General features: G+C 41.5%; 1 long non-coding RNA gene across 1 annotated transcript; it reads right to left on the reverse strand.

Annotated features, from left to right (window-relative positions):
• Positions 1–208: 208 nt before the first annotated feature.
• On the reverse strand, positions 209–3,267 carry LOC135114299 (uncharacterized). Its single transcript, XR_010275489.1, has 3 exons — positions 3,137–3,267; positions 2,900–2,979; positions 209–1,606 (listed from the first exon to the last, which is right to left on the reverse strand). It is a non-coding gene; the product is annotated as an uncharacterized LOC135114299 (long non-coding RNA).
• Between the last annotated feature and the right edge of the window lie 15,524 nt (positions 3,268–18,791).

The raw sequence follows: 18,791 nt of genomic DNA on the forward strand, positions 1-18,791 counted from the left end.
AAGGCAGGAGTGATTTGGGATAATAGTAACAAGGCCAAGTAGAGAAGGATATAAGCTAGGTATAGGAGGTAGAGGGAGATGATAAAGTGAATTCAGTAATGTTAATTGGTGTGGGTGGGAATGCCAATGTCAGAGCGCCAGACACTGGCGGAATGATATAGGGACTTGAAACCATAGTGTCCTTTCTGGCTGTGGCTCTCAAACCAGGGAAGCCTTACATAGTGACACAGAGAGGAGCAGCCCACTCAGCCCAAAATAAAGGTAATTATAACACTTACACATCATGCTGCTCTGAAAAACTACTAGTGAAAATACAGTTGTGCAGTAGTGATGGTGCTGTGGGGTCATCAAGAGGGCCACAAGTGGCTTGTTAGTCAGGACTACTCCCTGAGCTAGCTAAAAACTATTTGTTTAAATCAAGGCTCTTCATCAGGGTCACATTTACCTTACTTCAAAGATTAAATTACTGTCTTACAAACTCTCTCCTACAAATATATAAAAATGAAGGAAATATTTATAGAAACTACAAATTAGTTATAAACAGTAGCTTTTGCCTTGTCTTTTAATATTTGAAATCAAGTAACTCTGTTTGAGAAACAAATTATGATATGGCAACCTAAGCAATTATGAGTTGAAAATTTTGTTCGAAAACTGATTTGTTTGAAAAGGGAAGTGTTTCGTAACTGAGGCTCTACTGTATTGGTAATTGCTGTGATTACTTGCTCACAACCAAGTAAACTCCCAGTAAGTGATGTTCACTATTCCTTGTCCATTATTCTCCCTTCGCCACCACTGTAGAAATCCATTGGGAGTCCTGTCTAATAAGTTGTCAATAGAAGATCAATTTTTTTTTTTCATTCATTCATTCATTTATTTATTTTCTTATTTTTATGTATGTTACTAGAGTAACTGGGCACATATTTTGTAGGCAGTGGTGGCATTTGAACCCCACACCTCTGAAGAGACTGGTACCTCAAACCAGAAAAAAAAACTATGTGCCCAGTTACTACAGCCACATATTTGAAAATAAAAGATAATAAATGAATGATAAGTAAAAAAAAAAAAAAAAAGCAGTTTTATCTTTTATTGACAACTTATTAAACAGGACTCCCAGTGGATTTCCATGACAGTGGGGAAGAGGGGAATATTGGGCAAGGAATAGCGAAGAACACTTACTGGGGATTTACTTGATAGTGAGCAAATAATCACAGCAATTACCAATATACTTCACTCTTAACACCAACAATGGAAACCTTAACACACATTTCAGTCTGAGGATGGTTCCTACCTACCAACACTCTCCTCCTCTGATTAATGACCAGAAGGAGGGAAAGCCTACCTATCTACCTTACTAGAGCCTAAGGGATCCCAGTCTGGCTTATCTGTGTGGTGCATTGTTGGGTGGAAGAATAGGCTGTCTTTTATCTTCTCTGATGATGGTGGTCTTCCAAGCAGAGAGGTGTCAAAGGGGTAGCTGGTGCCCATGGCCAAGCTGGTTTTGCAGGTGGGGGAGAGGAGGGGGCAGCTGATGCTCTCTGGAGGAAGTGTCACCATCAGCTCACCCTCACTCTTGTTGCCCCTGCCGTTCTTGACACACCGGGTCTACCTTGAAGGGAATCACAAGGGGTTGGCTTACACAAGAGATCACAGGTCTGCCTGGTTAGAGAGCCACTGCCAGAAAGAACGCTGAGTGTTCAGGAGCTGTGGTGTCAAGTCCCCGTATCGTTCCACCAGGGTGTGGCACTCTGGGATTGGTTGGCACTACTTAGCATTACTGGATCCACTTTATTGTCTCATTTTACCCCCTATACCTAGCTTATATCCTCCTTTACCTGACCTTGTTACTATTTTAAAACCAAACTGGATAGATATAGAGATGGGATACTGTAAGATTACTCCCCTCTTGTAAATCAAAACTAGGTAAACTAGGTAAACACACACACACACACACACACACACACACACACACACACACACACACACACACACACACACACACACACACACACACACACACACACACGAGAGGGACAAAAGAACCAGAAATTGTTGATAATATGGAATACAAATGTCCAGTAGGAAAAAGTGACCATGTGGTAATAGAACTAACCTTAAAGAATTTAAAGAAGAATTAAGGAGAAGAAACCATAGGACTGGAAGATTCAATTATAAGAAAGGAAAATTTGATCAGTTTAAGAAATAGGTACTTTGAAGAAACTGACTGGACTAAGTTTAAAGAAGTAAGGGAAGTGGAAAGGAAATGGAAAGAATTTGTTGAAATATATAATGAAGGATGGCAAAGATATATATACCAAAAGTAAGTGGAAGAGAAGTTGAACATAAGGACTGTTTTAATAGGAGATGTGAAATATCAAGAAAAGAAAGAGATATTGCCTGGAAAAAATGAAAGACATCAAGAAGACAAAATTTGTGGGCAGAGTATAAGACAGAGAAATTAATATGTTTAGATATGAAGAGAAGAGCATAGAAAATATGAGGAAGATATAATAGTTAAATGTAAAGACCAACCAAAACTTTTCTACAGACATATCAACTATAAAGTACAATGAAAGGAAATAATAAAAAAAATTAGAGGTGGATGGCAAAATCTATGAAGAGGTTGAGGATATGGTAGAGGTGATGAGTTATGCCTTTCAGTCAGTCTTTACCAAAGAAAGTGAGTTTATAATACAAGGAAATGAAGGAACACCAATTAATTTCTTCAAGTTCTATAATTCAGAGGGTCTTTTTTACACCCCCATTTAAATATTGGTACCATATCAGCCTTTTTCTAGTCACTTGGTACCTTTGCTGTCCTATAATGAATGATCTACAATATGATGTATTTTGTCTGCCAACTGACTATTGCATTCTTTTAAAACAAAAAGAGGGTGTTTACCTGCTCTGCAGCCGTCTACTACTATCCCAAGTGAAGATAGTGTTCCCCTCGCCGTGTTGACGGAATCATAGCCAACACTCCTGTGGAAAGTGCCGGACAAGAAATGTATAATATCCATTATAACGGGATTAAGAGGATTGATTTGCCCCCTGTCACAAAACTGTAACCATCTGGTGACATGTGTTCGATACTGTCTCTCAGTTGCTGGTCTCCAGGAGGCCATGATAATGTCTGTACCTGCTGCCGAAATGCTTCTTGCTCATAGCTGTTGCCTGACAATAGACATGCCATCAACCTGGTGTGCTCCATGATGGGGTGTTCCTCTGCTGTTGACAGGTGGCATAGAATGTCCTTCCTCCTCATTAGTAGCCGCAGTTCCTTGACAAGCATTGGGAGGAGGGGCCCCATATATGGTTGAGACGGCCACAGTGGCACAATCAACCACCCTCTTGCCATCTCTGCACACATTTTTTGAAGGCATCTGGCAATTAGAGCAAACAGGGTGTAAGCGCCATCTGACGCTTATTAATGTATTGTACTGGAGGTAACGGAAATGAGCTGTGCAGTATGTGCTCTTTGTATTCAGAAGTGGTCAAACCTGCAAATTAACATATTATCACTAATACTGAGAGTAACACAAAGGAGTATATCATAGGAAACACAGGTATTGCAGTACATCATTGTCGTGACACTTCAAGTCGTCAATTCCGTACAATATATAAATCAATACAGAGTTACCTACACTTTAGCGGGTTCAGTCGGTTCTACAGATGAACACCACCAGCACAAACACAGCAAGTCACCCTCTCGTCTGCGTGATCTGATGTACGTCATTATGTTATGTTAAGTGTACTTATATTAACACATATATCTCTAAATCCTTACAATTTAAGTATCTAATCACTATGAGTGACATTAATTATATTGACACACATCATCAAATCCTCATGGTTACATAAACATCCTAATACTATGATGAGTACATACACAGTGCGGGGAACAGGCGTCCTCTTGGTTGTATGCAAGGGATTACACTTGGGGATTCACCGGGATGAGGAACACCGGGATTTACTGGGATTTACTCTCCACGCCACCCGAGACACGTTTAATGTGTAGGCGTGACTGTCGTGAAGTGGCTTTGGAGACGCTGCTGGGCCCCTACGGCGTATGATGTTCATTATGCTGCAGGTTTGTTATCGGCGTTCACGTCATAACAACCGACCTGTCGATGAGAGAAATAGCTGAGAGGACAAGTTCAACGCATCCCCTCGGCCCTACGTTTCTCCTCTCACTCTGTTGTGCTGGCGCTAGGAACTCCAAAGATACTGCAAAGCTCCCTAAAAATGTCCTCATTTAACTTCCATTCATGCATGTCATTAAACTTTCGAGATGCAGCATCTGCCATGGAGTTACCTTTGCCTGGAATGTGAGAACATGTAATCCAGGCATTGTTTTTTGCACACATTCCCAGATTTCTCTACTGATGTCATTACAGGGTGTGGATTTTGTGCCCCCCATTTGGTTTACACAGTTCACTGCCATTGTGTTGTCACAAAGCACTTTGATGTATTTACCTCTGATCTGATGTGCAAATGACTTTACTGCAAATAAGATGTCTTTGAGTTCTTTCACATTGATGTGCAATTCTTTTTCTTTAATTGCCCATCTACCATTAACTTGTAGACGATTAAGGTAATCACCCCAACCTAAGTTTGAGGCATCTGTGTACAGGTTTAATTCCATGCCTGGACTAAAAATTTTCCTGTCTTGCCCTGCAATATGATTTATCCACCAAATCAGATCTGTTTTCATGTTATGTGTGATGTCCATCCATTTATCAAAGTTGCCTTTTTCTTTTTGTAATGCTGAAATTTCAGCAGTTTCCAGTTTCCTGTAATACAGTTTTCCCATTTCCACTGCTGGAATTGCAGTACCCAATCACTTTGGCCACATTCCTGATTCTGTCTTGTTCACTGTGAAAAAGTTGCTTGCAACTTTGAATTATTTTCTCTTTCCTCTGTTCAGGTAGGGTAACTGTCATTGTCTCAGAGTCAATAATGTTCCCCAAGTATTCCAAACGTTGTGTGGGTATTAAGACACTTCTCTTCATTAATACAGAAACCTACATTCTTTAGGAGCTCCACTGTTGAACGAATACACTCATATCACTCTTCAACTGAACTGCGGGAAATCACAATCACCAGTGAGACTGGTGATTGTGTACCCTCTCTCTCAGTGTAGCAAAAATTGGTTTCATTAATTTGGTGAACAGATGAGGCCCTTCCGAAATTCCGTTTGGAAGACAGGAGAACTGGAAGATTTTTCCTTGCCATTTAAAGCAAAGAAATTTTTGTTGCTCTTCAGCTATTTTGACAGAGTAGTAAGCATTCCTAAGGTTGACAGAAGCCATGTAATCATCTTTGTTAACAAGCCGAATTTCCTGTTCGAAGTTTTCCATCTTGAAATGTTTATAATTTATGTGCTTGTTTAATCTTTCTAGGTTAAGAATCATTCTAAAACTTCCATCCTTTTTCCTACGCAGAAAAATGGGATAAAATCTGCTCCTCCTGCCTGTGTGTTTGCTTTATAACTTTAAGGTCTAAAAGCTTCCCAACTTCCTGAGTAATAATGCTCCTTTCCTTCTCATTAAAAACATACTCAATATCTTCAGAAAATAAGTGAGTGATATCATCAACATTAATATCTAGATGGCAATGTGCTACAATATCCAAAATGTGAGGATCATTAGTCAACTTATGCCACTCATGCACAAAATGGTGAAGTCTGCTTGCTTCAAAATTATGTCTCACCTCTGTTATTGCTGGGGATTGTTGTGTCCCTGGCCTTGGGAGTTTTTTTGACTGAAGCCTGCCGTTGGTAGGACTGTTGGTGGTCATTCCTGTGTCCATATGTCTGCTGGCCATAGGGATGGAACCTGGATGAGAAACCTCAGAGCTTCCCAAAGGAACTTCTGCCTCTTCCTGAAGTTGAATTTCCAATTTTGAACTGGTTTCTTTGTCGTGATCTTGTTTTTCAATTTCTCAGACTCCTCAATGTTCTTGGCAGCTTGAGAAACATTATCGCTGAACAAGTGAGCATACTTCTGATTAATCTCCTGTTTAATGATGAATCTACGTGCCAAATTGTTCCTGTGGTTAGCATTTCCCAGTAATGCTAGAGCACCATTTAGCATGTGTATCTCATGGGCCACCTCTGATTGTCCCTCTTGGGCAATCTTATCCAGCACCATTAGTGATTTGGTGACAATTGTGGCAGCTTTTACAAAGAGGGACAATCTTATCCAGCATCGTGAGTGATTTGGTGACAATTGTGGCAGCTTTTACAATGTCCTTACTGACTTCTTTCATACGAAATTCAGCCTTTTTGGCCTCTTGTTTCAGAGCATCTAACACTTGAGTGTTGCATTCAACTAGCGCTAAAGCCTGACAGTTGCTCGGTCTTTTCACAATGTCCCCCTCCAAAATCTCCTTGTGCTCCTCCTCACGCATGCCATTATCAAAGACATAATTCACCATCTTGGCAACATGCTTGTCCACCTCATCAGAGACATTGTCAAGGGGCCCGTAAGACCTGACACTCTGCAGGACACTACCAGTGGTCAGTTCATCCTGGGTTTCGCTACTAGAATCAAGCTGCTGCACTGACTGAAACCCAGAAAACCCCGGGCTGGAGTCGTCTCCAATCACTTCTGTGCGGGGTCTGTTTACATCCACCCTGGCGCTGGCAGCGCCACCTGCTGGGGCCATATGTCTCTCCTCCTTCAATGCCTCCAAATCACCTTGTAATTCAGCCATGGCTTCCATGACCATAGCCCAGGGTGGAGAACAGCCTTCACCCTGTAAATTAGAGGGTCGAGGATGCGTAGGTGAAGGCACACAGTCACCTCTCCTATCTGATCCATGCCCCCGGTCATGGTGATGTACCCGCATGGTGATGTACCCGTCCAGAACTTTCCCGTTGGGAAGAGCCACTCCCGGATCTGGAGGAATGCTTCCTATGTGATCCCTTGCCTTTATGCATTCCATGGGTGGGTGCAGCCTGCTTGCCTGATGACAGCCTGGCAGGCGAACCTTCTGTAACTTCTGACATGGCAGCAGGCCGACGGGCGAACAGGGTGGTGGGTCAGGGGTCCGTGTGTGTCGTAAACTCTCCCCAGTGCTCCGAAGGGCACTTCCCTGCTCCTACACGGATAATGGGGTGACGGTGCAGCCAGCTCCTAAACGGATAACAAGCTGTGGCCAGGCCTTTCCGCTCTAGATGGATAACGGGAAGAAGGCAGCCAACTTGATTCCAGGGTGGGCTGGAGTGGTGACGTCTGGTCTCGGTGAAAACAGCTCAGCAACTGGCAGCGTGAAGCAGCAAAGCGTATCTCAAGGGAAGTGAACGCTGGCAGAGAAGCGATTTGCTGACATAAAATCCTGATGGGGGATTTCAACTGTAAGGAAGTGTGTTGGGAGGACTGGTTGACAGAAGGAAATTCATTCTTATGGGGAAAAAGGTTGCTGAAAATAGTAATGGATAATATTTTAACATACTGGGTGAAGAAAAGTACCAGATTCTGAAGAAATGAAGAACCCTCAAGATTGGATTTATTGTTCACAAAAGAACAAGAAATTACTGAAGACCTCAACTACAGGATCCCAATATGGAGGAGTGACCACATTTTACCTGAGTATGGTAGAAAAGAGGAAATGGAAGAATGAAGAAAAGAGGACATGAAGAGGCAGGTGGAACTATAGTAAAACAAATTACAGTGAATTATGAAAATACTTCAAGAAGATTGAGTGGAGTACATTTGAGGAAGGAAAGGGATTGGAAGAAAAGTGGAATAGCTTGCTTGAGATGTATAATGAAGGAATAGAGAGAGATATGCCAAAGACATCTGCAAAAGGATTTAGAGTAAATGATTGGTTTAATAGAAGATGTGAGAAGGCAAGAATGGAAAAAGAAAGAGCATGGAATAGTTTGGGGAGAAATAAAAGAAGTGACCAGTGGAAGAAATATGTGGAAGAGAGGAATAAATATATATTAATACACAGTGAGGAGAAAAGAAATTATGAAAAGAACATCGTGGAAAAATACAAAGACCAAAAATAAATTACCTTACTGATATGTGAATAGGAAGTTAAAGAACAAATAATAAATAAAACTACAAGTTGATGGAGTGGTGCATGAAGAGACAGCAAGGATGGCTGAAGTGATGAATAACTGTTTTCAGAAGGTTTTTACAAGAGAAGGTGGTTTCCAGGAGCAGGTGGATGTAGAGATGATTGATGCAGGGTTGAGTGAATTAAATATTACATTGAAGGAGGTGAAGAAGATGTAAGGAAAGTAACAGGCCTAGACAGAGTATCTAGTTGGATTTTACTTCGGCAAATCACTTGTCTGCTAGATGGTGCCGTTCACATGAAATACACTACACTTCGCCATACAGTCAGTTACTATGCAGACACCACACAAGTCGGACGTCAGTCCCGCCACCTGTTAAGTTGTTACGACTTATGTTATCGAGGAGTGATAGGAATATTACAATTTTCTTGTTTGGATTGTGTATTATGATTTCCATTACCTGTTATAAGGATAGAGTATTGTCTTTAGTTATCCGTTACCTGATTTAAGAGCGGATTATGGACTATAAATATCCGTTACCTTGTATAAGGGCGGATTATTGGTTATATGATATCCGTTACTTGGTATAAGGCGGATTATTGGCAAATATTTTATGCTATATATATATATATATATATATATATATATATATATATATATATATATATATATATATATATATATATATATATATATATAACAATATTTGGGCACTCGTGAGCCGACATAGGTGTGAGATGGTTCCATCTTGTTACCCATTATTGGGGCAAGAGGAATATTGCCTTATTTACAAGCCTGGGGGCATTTGACTTCCCAGATTACTATAAGGAAGGAGTTTTTTATTTAAAGTTGCCCTGTGTGTGAGGTTAAGGCACCTGTGGGGTTATAAAAGGAACTGCTGTTAAAAGGGGTGGCGTCTTGTTAACATTAGCCGCCATGTCTAGAACGCCTGATGCTTGCCCCAGTCCTGAGAGATTCAGAACTACCAGCATGCCACTCACCTCAGCTAAGGTAAAGGAACTACACAAGGGGAGTAAACATGATGAAGAAAGATCCAGATCTAAGAGCCGTTCTACTCGTCATGAGAGGTTAAGTTACTCTCGGTCACCTTCCCCTTTTCCAAAATACGCTGGTGAAGACAGCACTGCGCCTTCTTTGGGCATGATTATGGATGCTTTGACTGAGTTGAGGAAAGATATGGACAAGCTTAAGAAGGAAAATAGGGCTGTGAAGTCAAAAGCAGTTCATAACAATGCTCCCCTGTAGGTGTCAAATAATACTTTGATGCCTGATTCTCAGGAATCACAGGCAGGATTTTCTGGATTTAGAACTCCACTGAGGGAGGACAGTGATGAGGAAGAGGTTTAGTGCCCACGGAAAAAAAAAATTCCCTTGTGGCAGATTGATAATTACTAAATCCTATCTCTGGTTTAAAAGAAATAAAAAAATATTGACACTTTTATAGATTTTTAATTGATAATGGAATAATCCGAAAAATAATAATAATAAGAAAAGAATTCAGAAATATAAAAATAAATGGTAGCGTACTCTTCAGTTACATAATTCAGAAATACAAAATAAATGGTAGCGTATTCTTCAATTACATAAAAACTACGATGGAGATATTTTCGCGACTACTGAGTTGCGGAGGAGACCAGAGAATAAATAAATAAATAACAAAAATATATACCCAAAAAGTATGTATAGACCTGAGGACAGTCTCACACGGTGATCTCGAACCAGGTGGTTTCACTAGTCCCGTGGAGAAAACCAACAAAAAAGAACGAAAAAATGCGAATATCTATCCACTCAGAAATAGTTTATCAACAGGAATATCTGAGGAGAATCCGGGAGGGTCTGAGGAGAATCCGAGAGGGTCTGAGGAGAATCCGAGAGGGTCTGGCTTTGCTTGTGAGGAAATCGGCGGGAAACTAAGGATAAGGGTTTCCAATGGGGAAATTTATTAAGAGTTATAATTTTGTTTTTTAGTGGGGGGGGGCGACTAGGTTGTGAGTTCAGGGATGAAAAATATGAATAATTAAGTTACCGTTTACTTTATAGTTGTTACTTTAAGAAGTTTAATTCAATGGACTTTTGAAATCAATTGGGGAATTAGTCAAAGTCTGGTATCTCTTCCTGGTTTGCGGAGCAACAGGGGTAAGAGGACGGCGAAGCAAAGAAGACTTATTAAATTCGTCAACCTCATTGGCGCGGCGTAATTATCTGGGATTTGTTTGAGCTGGTTTAAGACCTTACCATTATAGAATTAATTTTATCGTATTAAGGGCTCCCCATTCTCTGGGATTAGGTGAAAAATTCGCCTCTATAACCTGGCCAAGCAAGAGAAATTACGTTTATTCACGGGGTAAATTTATGATAGAAGTGGTCAACACAGTGACGCTGAGATGGGGGGGAAGGGGGGGGGGTTAGTCACATGGTACTGAGACTCTGGTCATCCCCGCACATTACATGGGCCTTAGCCTAGGAAAAAAAATAGAAATATACATAATTAATTTTCCAGCACTACACGAGCCTTTCATCCGTTCTAGAATTTTTCACCTCTCTCTTTTCTCCTTACCAAAAAAAATAAAATAACACCTTCACATCCGAGTAATTAGAAACTCCCCTCACCACCACACAACCAAGCCAGGCTGACGAACTGCACGTGATCTCTGTCGGGAAATAACTCTGACATTCTCTCCCATACAATGGCTTGTGGGCCATATCACCACAATGTCCCTTGGAGACATAACTCGGCTCTTTCTCTCATCTCAAGGAAAAAGAAAAGAAATTCCACCCCAACCAGCCTCTTGACCTCCTGTGGTGTGAGGACTTAACCTTAAGTCACTCCGTCACTCTCTGAAACGAGATTCGGCCACCTCAGTACTCGGTTCCTTCCACTCGAACAGTCATTTACTCATCCACACATTCACTCACACCACGAGATACTACAGATGATTACGCGAAGCGCTCGCCACGTCCTGAAGTAAACCACCACAGAATGGCCCGAACGGGTTGTCGAGTGCAGTAGTAGTCTGCGAATTAAAGTGGTTCCTTATTCCTTCTCAAATTCTTACATCACCTCTCACATAGTACACATACCCGTCATACCACGATTCATTACAACCAGTCCAGCCAGACCATGCAAAAGTAAGGGGGGGGGACTCTATTTACCCCAAGCACTCTGCTCTTTTCTATACCGTTCTTCCAGCGACATTAACATTCCTCAATATAGTGTCTGGGACAGTTACGCACTCTAGGCGGTAACACTTCGGTTTCTATATCAGGTTGGAACACTGTGTCTTGAGCCGCAACTACGTACTCTTCCTCACTGTGAAACTGTTTGATCTTTTCTGCCGCTCTTTGCACCATCTTTCCCGAGAAAGGGTCTTTCACCACATAACCACCGCCTCCTCTTAAAACTTCCACCACCTTATATGGGCCGTCCCAACGAACACACAGTTTCTTACACACTCCTGACTCTGTAGTTTCTCGCTTCACCCACACCAACGCCCCAATGTCTACCTTCTGCTCCTTGCGTTTCCTGTTGGCCGCATTACGGTATTTCCGAGTCATTTTCTCGTGTGTTTCCCGGATCAGCCGGCGGACCACATCCACGTCTTGCTTGTCACCATCAACTGCGGGTAGCCTGGCACCCACCACTCGGGGCGCATGCCGGGAGAAAAACGCGAAGAAAGGTTGTTGGGCGATACTGGTATGGACGGCGGCATTCATAGTGGCCTGACACACAGGGAGTAGGCGAGGCCACCGTAGCGGGTAACCTCGGCACATGGAAGCCAAGATGGATTTGAGCGTGCGATGGAGTCGTTCGGTGATGGCGTTCCCTTGCGGGTGGTAGGGAGTCGTGTAACAGAGGGTGATGAGGTGTTGCTGGCAGAATTGTTGGAAGATCTGGGAGGTGAACTCGCCCCCGTTGTCCAGGACGATGAAGTGAGGAGTCCCGAAGTCGGTAATGTACTGCTTCAGCGCCTCTACAATTCCCTCTGATAGTTTGTTTTTGAGTGGATAGAACTTCACAAATCGGCTAAAGTGATCTACGATAGTCAACACATATCGGTAGCCACCACTGCCTGCAATCATATCCGTCAGGTCTATACCTATCCTATCTAAAGGCTTCTCTACTGAAGGTAATTCCTGATAAGGCTGCTGTAACCCTGGAGACGTTTTAAATTTTTGACAGGTAAGGCAATTCTTTATGTACTGGGTTACGTCAAACTTGAGATTACACCAGTAAAACAATTCTTCGGCCTTTTTAATTGTCTTTTTCTGACCCAGGTGGCCAGAAAGCTCATGTGCATGTTCTAAAGCTTTAGGAATCAGAACCTGAGGAACTACCAATGAATAATGAATGCTGCCATCAATGTTTTCCTTAGCGTAGTACAGCCAAAGGCAACAAAAATCCAATAAAAAAGGCCCACAGAGATGCCAGTCTCCAAATAGGGTCCAAATCAGTAGTCAAAAGTTGAAGGATAAGTGTCTTGAAACCCTCCTCTTGAAGGAGTTTAAGTCATAGGAAGGAGGAAATACAGAAGCAGGCATGGAGTTCCAGAGTTTACCAGAGAAAGGGATGAATGATTGAGAATAATGGTTAATCTTGCATTAGAGAGGTGGACAGAATAGGGATGAGAGAAAAGAAAGTCTTGTGCAGCAAGGCTGCAGGAGGAGGTGAAGCATGCAGTTAGCAAGATCAGAAGAGCACTTAGTATGAAAATAGTGGTAGAAGATAGCAAGAGATGCAACATTGCAGTGATGAGAGAGAGGGTGAAGACAGTCAGTTAAAGGAGAGGAGTTGATGAGATGAAATGCTTTTGATTCTACTTTAGCCATTTGTTTATGACACTGGTCTGTAGTTTGAGGGGTCATCTTTATTTCCTCTCTTGAAAATCGGCACTATATCCACTAGTTTCCAGTCCATTGGGACTCTTCCCTCTTTTAATGAATGTATTATGACTGAATTTTTTAGGCCAACTCCTGACTATACTCCTTTTAAAATCCAATTAGATACTCTGTCTGTTCTCGTGGTTTTCCTTACATCTTGGTCTTCCATTATCTTCATCACCTCCTACACTGTAACATTTAATTCATTCAACCCTGCATCAGTCATCTCTACATCCTCCTGCTCCTGAAAACCACTCTCTCCTGTAAAAACCTTCCAGAAACAGTTATTCATCACTTCAGCCATCCTTTCTGCCTCTTCATACACCACTCCATCAACTTGTAGTTTATTTATTCCAACATTGTTTTTTTTAATTTCCCATTCACATATCGGTAAAATAGATTTGGTTGGTCTTTGTATTTGTCTATGATCTTTTCATAACTTTTCTCCTTCCTGCATATTAGTACATATTTACTGTACTCTTCCATGTATTCCTTCCACTAGTCACTTCTTTAAATTCTCCTCCACCTTTTCCATGCTCCTTCTCTTTCCATTCTTGCCTCCTCACATCTTTTACTAAACCAGTCATTTACTCTTAAATCTTTTTGCAGATGTATCTCTCAATTCCTTCATTATATATCCCAAGCAGACAGTTCCACTTTTCTGCCACTCCTTTGTCTCCAGTCAATCTCCTTGAAGTATTTCCTTAATTCAGTGGAATTTGTGTATAATTCTGCCTGCCTTTTCTATAGCTCTTCTTCCTTCCTTATTCCATTTCCTCTTCTGTACCAAACTCAAGTTAAATGTGGTCACTCTTCCCTGTCAGGGTCTTGTAGTTGAGGTCTTCAATAATTTCTGGTTCTTTTGTGAATAAAGAATCCAATCTTGAGGGTTCTTCATTTGTTCTGAATCTGGTATTTTCCTTCAACCACTGAGTTAGAACATTATCTATTACTATTTTCAGTAATTTGCTTCCCCAGACAATTCACTTCCTTCTGACAACCAGTCCTCCCAACACACCACCTTACAGTTGAAATCCCTCATCAGGATTATATTGTCACTCTTTGCAATAAAGCTTTCCGTATGTTCACTTGTATTCATTAACATTTTTCCGTAATTCTCATTACTCCATAATGTCATTTTTGGTGGAACGTATACCACTGCATAGTTTCTCTTCCCTCCTTCTCTCCTCTTTCCCACCCTCATCACCTCTGCACTGCTTTCACCATATGTCACTTCACCAACCATCAAGTTCTTCACCAACAACACTCCACCTCCTTGTTTACATTTTTATTTCTCTTCCATTTATTGTATCTTACACCACCTATGTTGAGATTCCTGAATGTATCACTTAATTTGGTCTTTGTGATCCCCATATTTGATTTGTATTCTTATAATTAATTATTTAACTCTAGTAGTGCAGACATCACCTCATTCACACTTCAATATGACACTTTTAGTTCTTGCTTTCCCTCCCTGCCACCCTTACATACCACTTCTTTCTTTATCTTCATGTCTGTGACTCTCCAGTAAAACTCCTTCTGTTTTTTTTTTTTTTTTATGTAGGAGGGACACTGGCCAAGGACAACAAAAATCCAATAAACAAAAAAGCCCACTGAGATGCCAGTCCCAGACAAGGGTCCAAAACAGTAGTCAAAAATTGAAGGATAAGTGTCTTGAAACCTCCCTCTTGAAGGAATTCAAGTCATAGAAAGGTGGAAGTACAGAAGCAGGCAGGGAGTTTCAGAGTTTACCAGAGAAAGGGATGAATGATTGAGAATACTAGTTAACTCTTGCATTAGAGAGGTGGACAGAATAGGGGTGAGAGAAAGAAGAAAGTCTTGTGCAGCAAGGCCATGGAAGAAGGGAAGGCATGCAGATAGCAAGATCAGAAGAGCAGTTAGCATGAAAATAGCGGTAGAAGACACCTAGAGATGCAACATTACAGTGATGAGAGAGAGGCTGAAGACAGTCAATTAGAGGAGAGGAGTTGATGAGACAAAAAGCTTTTGATTCCACCCTGTCTAGAAGAGCAGTATGAGTGAAACCCCGCCAGACATGTGAAGCATACTCCATACATGGATGGATAAGGCCCTTATACAGAGTTATCAGCTGGGGGGTGAGAAAAACATTTTCAGAACGCCTAACTTCATAGAAGCTGTTTTAGCTAGAGATGAGATGTGAAGTTTCCAGTTCAGATTATAAGTAAAGGACAGACCAAGGATGTTCAGTGTAGAAGAGGGGGACAGTTGAGTGTCACTGAAGAAGAGGGGATAGTTGTCTGGAAGGTTGTGTCGAGTTGATAGATGGAGGAATTGAGTTTTTGAGGCATTGAACAATATCAAGTTTGCTCTGCCCCAATCAGAAATTTTAGAAAGATCAGAAGCCAGGTGTTCTGTGGCTTCCCTGCATGAAATGTTTACTTCCTGAAGGGTTGGACGTCTATGAAAAGATGTGGAAAAGTGTAGAGTGATATTATCAGCATAGGAATGGATAGGACAAGAACCTTGGTTTAGAAGGTCATTGGTGAATAATAAGAAGAGAGTGGGTGACAGGACAGAACTCTGAGGAACACCACTATTAATAGATTTAGGAGAAGAACAGTGACTGTCTACCACAGCAGCAATAGAACAGTCAGAAAGGAAACTTGAGATGAAGTTACAGAGAGAAGGATGGAAGCCGTAGGAGGGTAGTTTGGAAATCAAAGCTTTGTGCCAGACTCTCTCAAAAACTTTTGATATGTCCAAGGTGACAGCAAAAGTTTCACCAGAATCTCTAAAATAGGATGACCAAGACTCAGTAAGGAAAGCCAGATCACCAGTAGAGTGGCCTAGACGGAACCCATACTGGTGATCAGATAGAAGGTTGTGAAGTGATAGATGTTTAAGAATCTTCCTGTTGAGGATAGATTCAAAAACTTTAGATAGCCAGGAAATTAAAGCAATAGGACCATAGTTTGAGGGATTAGAACAGTTACCCTTTTTAGGAACAGGCTGAATGTAGGCAAACTTCCAGTAAGAAGGAAAAGTAGATGTTGACAGACAGAGCTGAAAGAGTTTAACTAGGCAAGGTGCAAGCACGAAGGCACAATTTCGGAGAACAATAGGTGGAACCCCATCAGGTCCATAAGCCTTCGGAGGGTTTAGGCCAGTGAGGACATGAAAAAACATCATTGTGAAGAATTTTAATTGGTAGCATGAAGTAGTCAGAGGGTGGAGTAGAGGGAGGAACAAGCCCAGAATCGTCCAAGGTAGAGTTTTTAGCAAAGGTTTGAGTGAAGAGTTCAGCTTTAGAAATAGATGTTATAGCACTGATACCATCTGGTTGAAGTAGAGGAGGGAAAGAAGAAGAAGCAAAGTTATTGGAGATATTTTTGGCTAGATGCCAGAAGTCACGAGGGGAGTTAGATCTTGAAAGGTTTTGACACTTTCTATTAATGAAGGAGTTTTTGGGTAGTTGGTGAACAGACTTGGCATGGTTCCAGGCAGAAATATAAAGTGCATGCGATTCTGGTGATGGAATTCTTAAGTACCTTTTGTGGGCCACCTCTCTATCATGTATAGCACAAGAACAAGCTGTGTTAAACAAAGGTTTCGATGGTTTAGATCGAGAAAAAGAGTGAGGAATGTACACTTCCACGCCAGACACTATCACCTCTGTTATGTGCTTGGCACACAAAGACGGTTCTCTGGCACAGAAGCACTAGTCATTCCAAGGAAAGTCAGCAAAATACCTCCTCAGGTCACCCCAACTAGCAAAGGCAAATGCCAGAGGCATCTTCAGTTAGGGGTATTCTGAGGGGGGATTGGAGCAATAGGACAAGATACAGATATGAGATTGTGATTGGAGGAGCCCAACGGAGAAGAGAGGGTGACAGCATAAGCAGAAGGATTAGAGGTCAGGAAAAGGTCAAGAATGTTGGGCGTATCTCCAAGATGGTCAGGAATACGAGTAGGGTGTTGCACCAATTGCTCTAGTTCGTGAAGGATAGCAAAGTTGAAGGCTAGTTCACCAGGATGGTTAGTGAATGGAGAGGAAAGCCAAAGCTGGTGGTGAACATTGAAGTCTCCAAGAATGGAGATCTCTGCAAAACGGAAGAGATTCAGAATGTTCTCCACTTTGGAAGTTAAGTAGTCAAAGAATTTCTTATAGTCAGAGGAGTTAGATGAGAGGTATACAGCACAGATACATTTAGTTTGAGAGTGACTCTGTAGTCATAGCCAGATGGTGGAAAATTCGGAAGATTCAAGAGCATGGGCACGAGAGCAGGTTAAGTCGTTGTGCACATAAACGCAACCTCCAGCTTTGGATTGAAAATGAGGATAGAGAAAGTAAGAGGGAACAGAAAAGGAGCTAATGTCAGTTGCCTCACAGCACCCCTGATCCAGTGCTTTAGACCTCACTGGGAGTAATTATCATTTTGGCAGGTGCCTACTGTCTCCTGTTCTGGTCACATTTTTTTTCTTTGGCTTCATTCAGCAGATGTTTGTCTTAGCTCTGTCTTGTTCATTCATGTCTCTTTTCACCCAGACATTCTTGTATTGATCTATTCTTGCCAGTTTCCATGACCTGGCCAACACTTCTTTAGCCACAACTTGTGACCTGAATCTTATCTTTAATGGGTGGTGTACTCCTTCTACATATTTACCATTTCTGTGCTCCTGGTCAATTTCTTCATCCCACTTGCTTCTTCTTGCATCTCTTCAGCTAATTTCTCAGTAGTCTCCATTCCCTGTCCTCCCTCTTCTGCTTTTTAGGTGTCCCTCTCCCCTTTAGTCCTAAAGCAATTACAGACTTTTTCTTTTCAACTGTGTCCCTTACAAGGCCCTTCTTCCCCATAATAACCTTAAGCACAGTTTTGGCCACAGTTTCTTCTTATACTTGTTCCTCCATGATCTTGAATTCAAAATATTTTAATTTGTGAGCCTTTCCAAGTTCAGCCTTGTTTTCATGCAGAACCCTGGCTGTCTCCTCACTGGCTTTGACTTTCTCCTCTTTATCTTCCACCTTTGCTTGCAGGTCATAAAATTTCTTTTTCAGCTCAGCTTGCCTTTTCTTAAAATCATGGTTCTCCTCTATCACAGGACTATTCTTCAATTATGATTCCTTCAGCCTTATGTTCATATCATCCAACATAATTTTCAGCATTAACACTACTCTATAAGTAATTTTACTTCGGCAAATCACTTGTCTGCTAGATGGTGCCGTTCACATGAGATACACTACACTTCGCCACACAGTCAGTTACTACGCAGACACCACACAAGTTAGACGTCGGTCCCGCCTCCTGTTCTGTTGTTACGACTTCTGTTATCGAGGAGTGATAGGAATATTACAGTTTTCTTGTTTGGATTGTGTATTATGATTTCCATTACCTGTTATAAGGGTGGAATATTGTCTTTAGTTATCCGTTACCTGATTATAGGGCGGAGTATTGCCTATGGATATCCGTTACCTGATAAGGGCGGAGTGTTGCCTACTTGAATCCGTTACCTGATTTAAGGGCGGATTATGAACTATAAATATCCGTTACCTTGTATAAGGGCGGATTATTGGTTATATGATATCAATTACTTGGTATAAGGCGGATTATTGGCAAATATTTTATGCTATATATATATATAACAATATTTGGGCACTCTCGTGAGCGGACATAGGTGCGAGATGGTTCCATCTTGTTACCCATTATTGGGGCAAGAGGAATATTGACTTATTTACAAGCCTGGGGGCATTTGACTTCCCAGATTATTATAAGGAAGGAGTTTTTTATTTAAAGTTACCCTGTGTGTGAGGTTAAGGCACCCGTGGGGTTATAAAAGGAACTGCTGTTAAAAGGGGTGGCATCTTGTTAACATTAGCCGCCAT

Source organism: Scylla paramamosain, chromosome 27, assembly GCF_035594125.1.
Source record: "Scylla paramamosain isolate STU-SP2022 chromosome 27, ASM3559412v1, whole genome shotgun sequence".
NCBI lineage: Eukaryota > Metazoa > Arthropoda > Malacostraca > Decapoda > Portunidae > Scylla > Scylla paramamosain.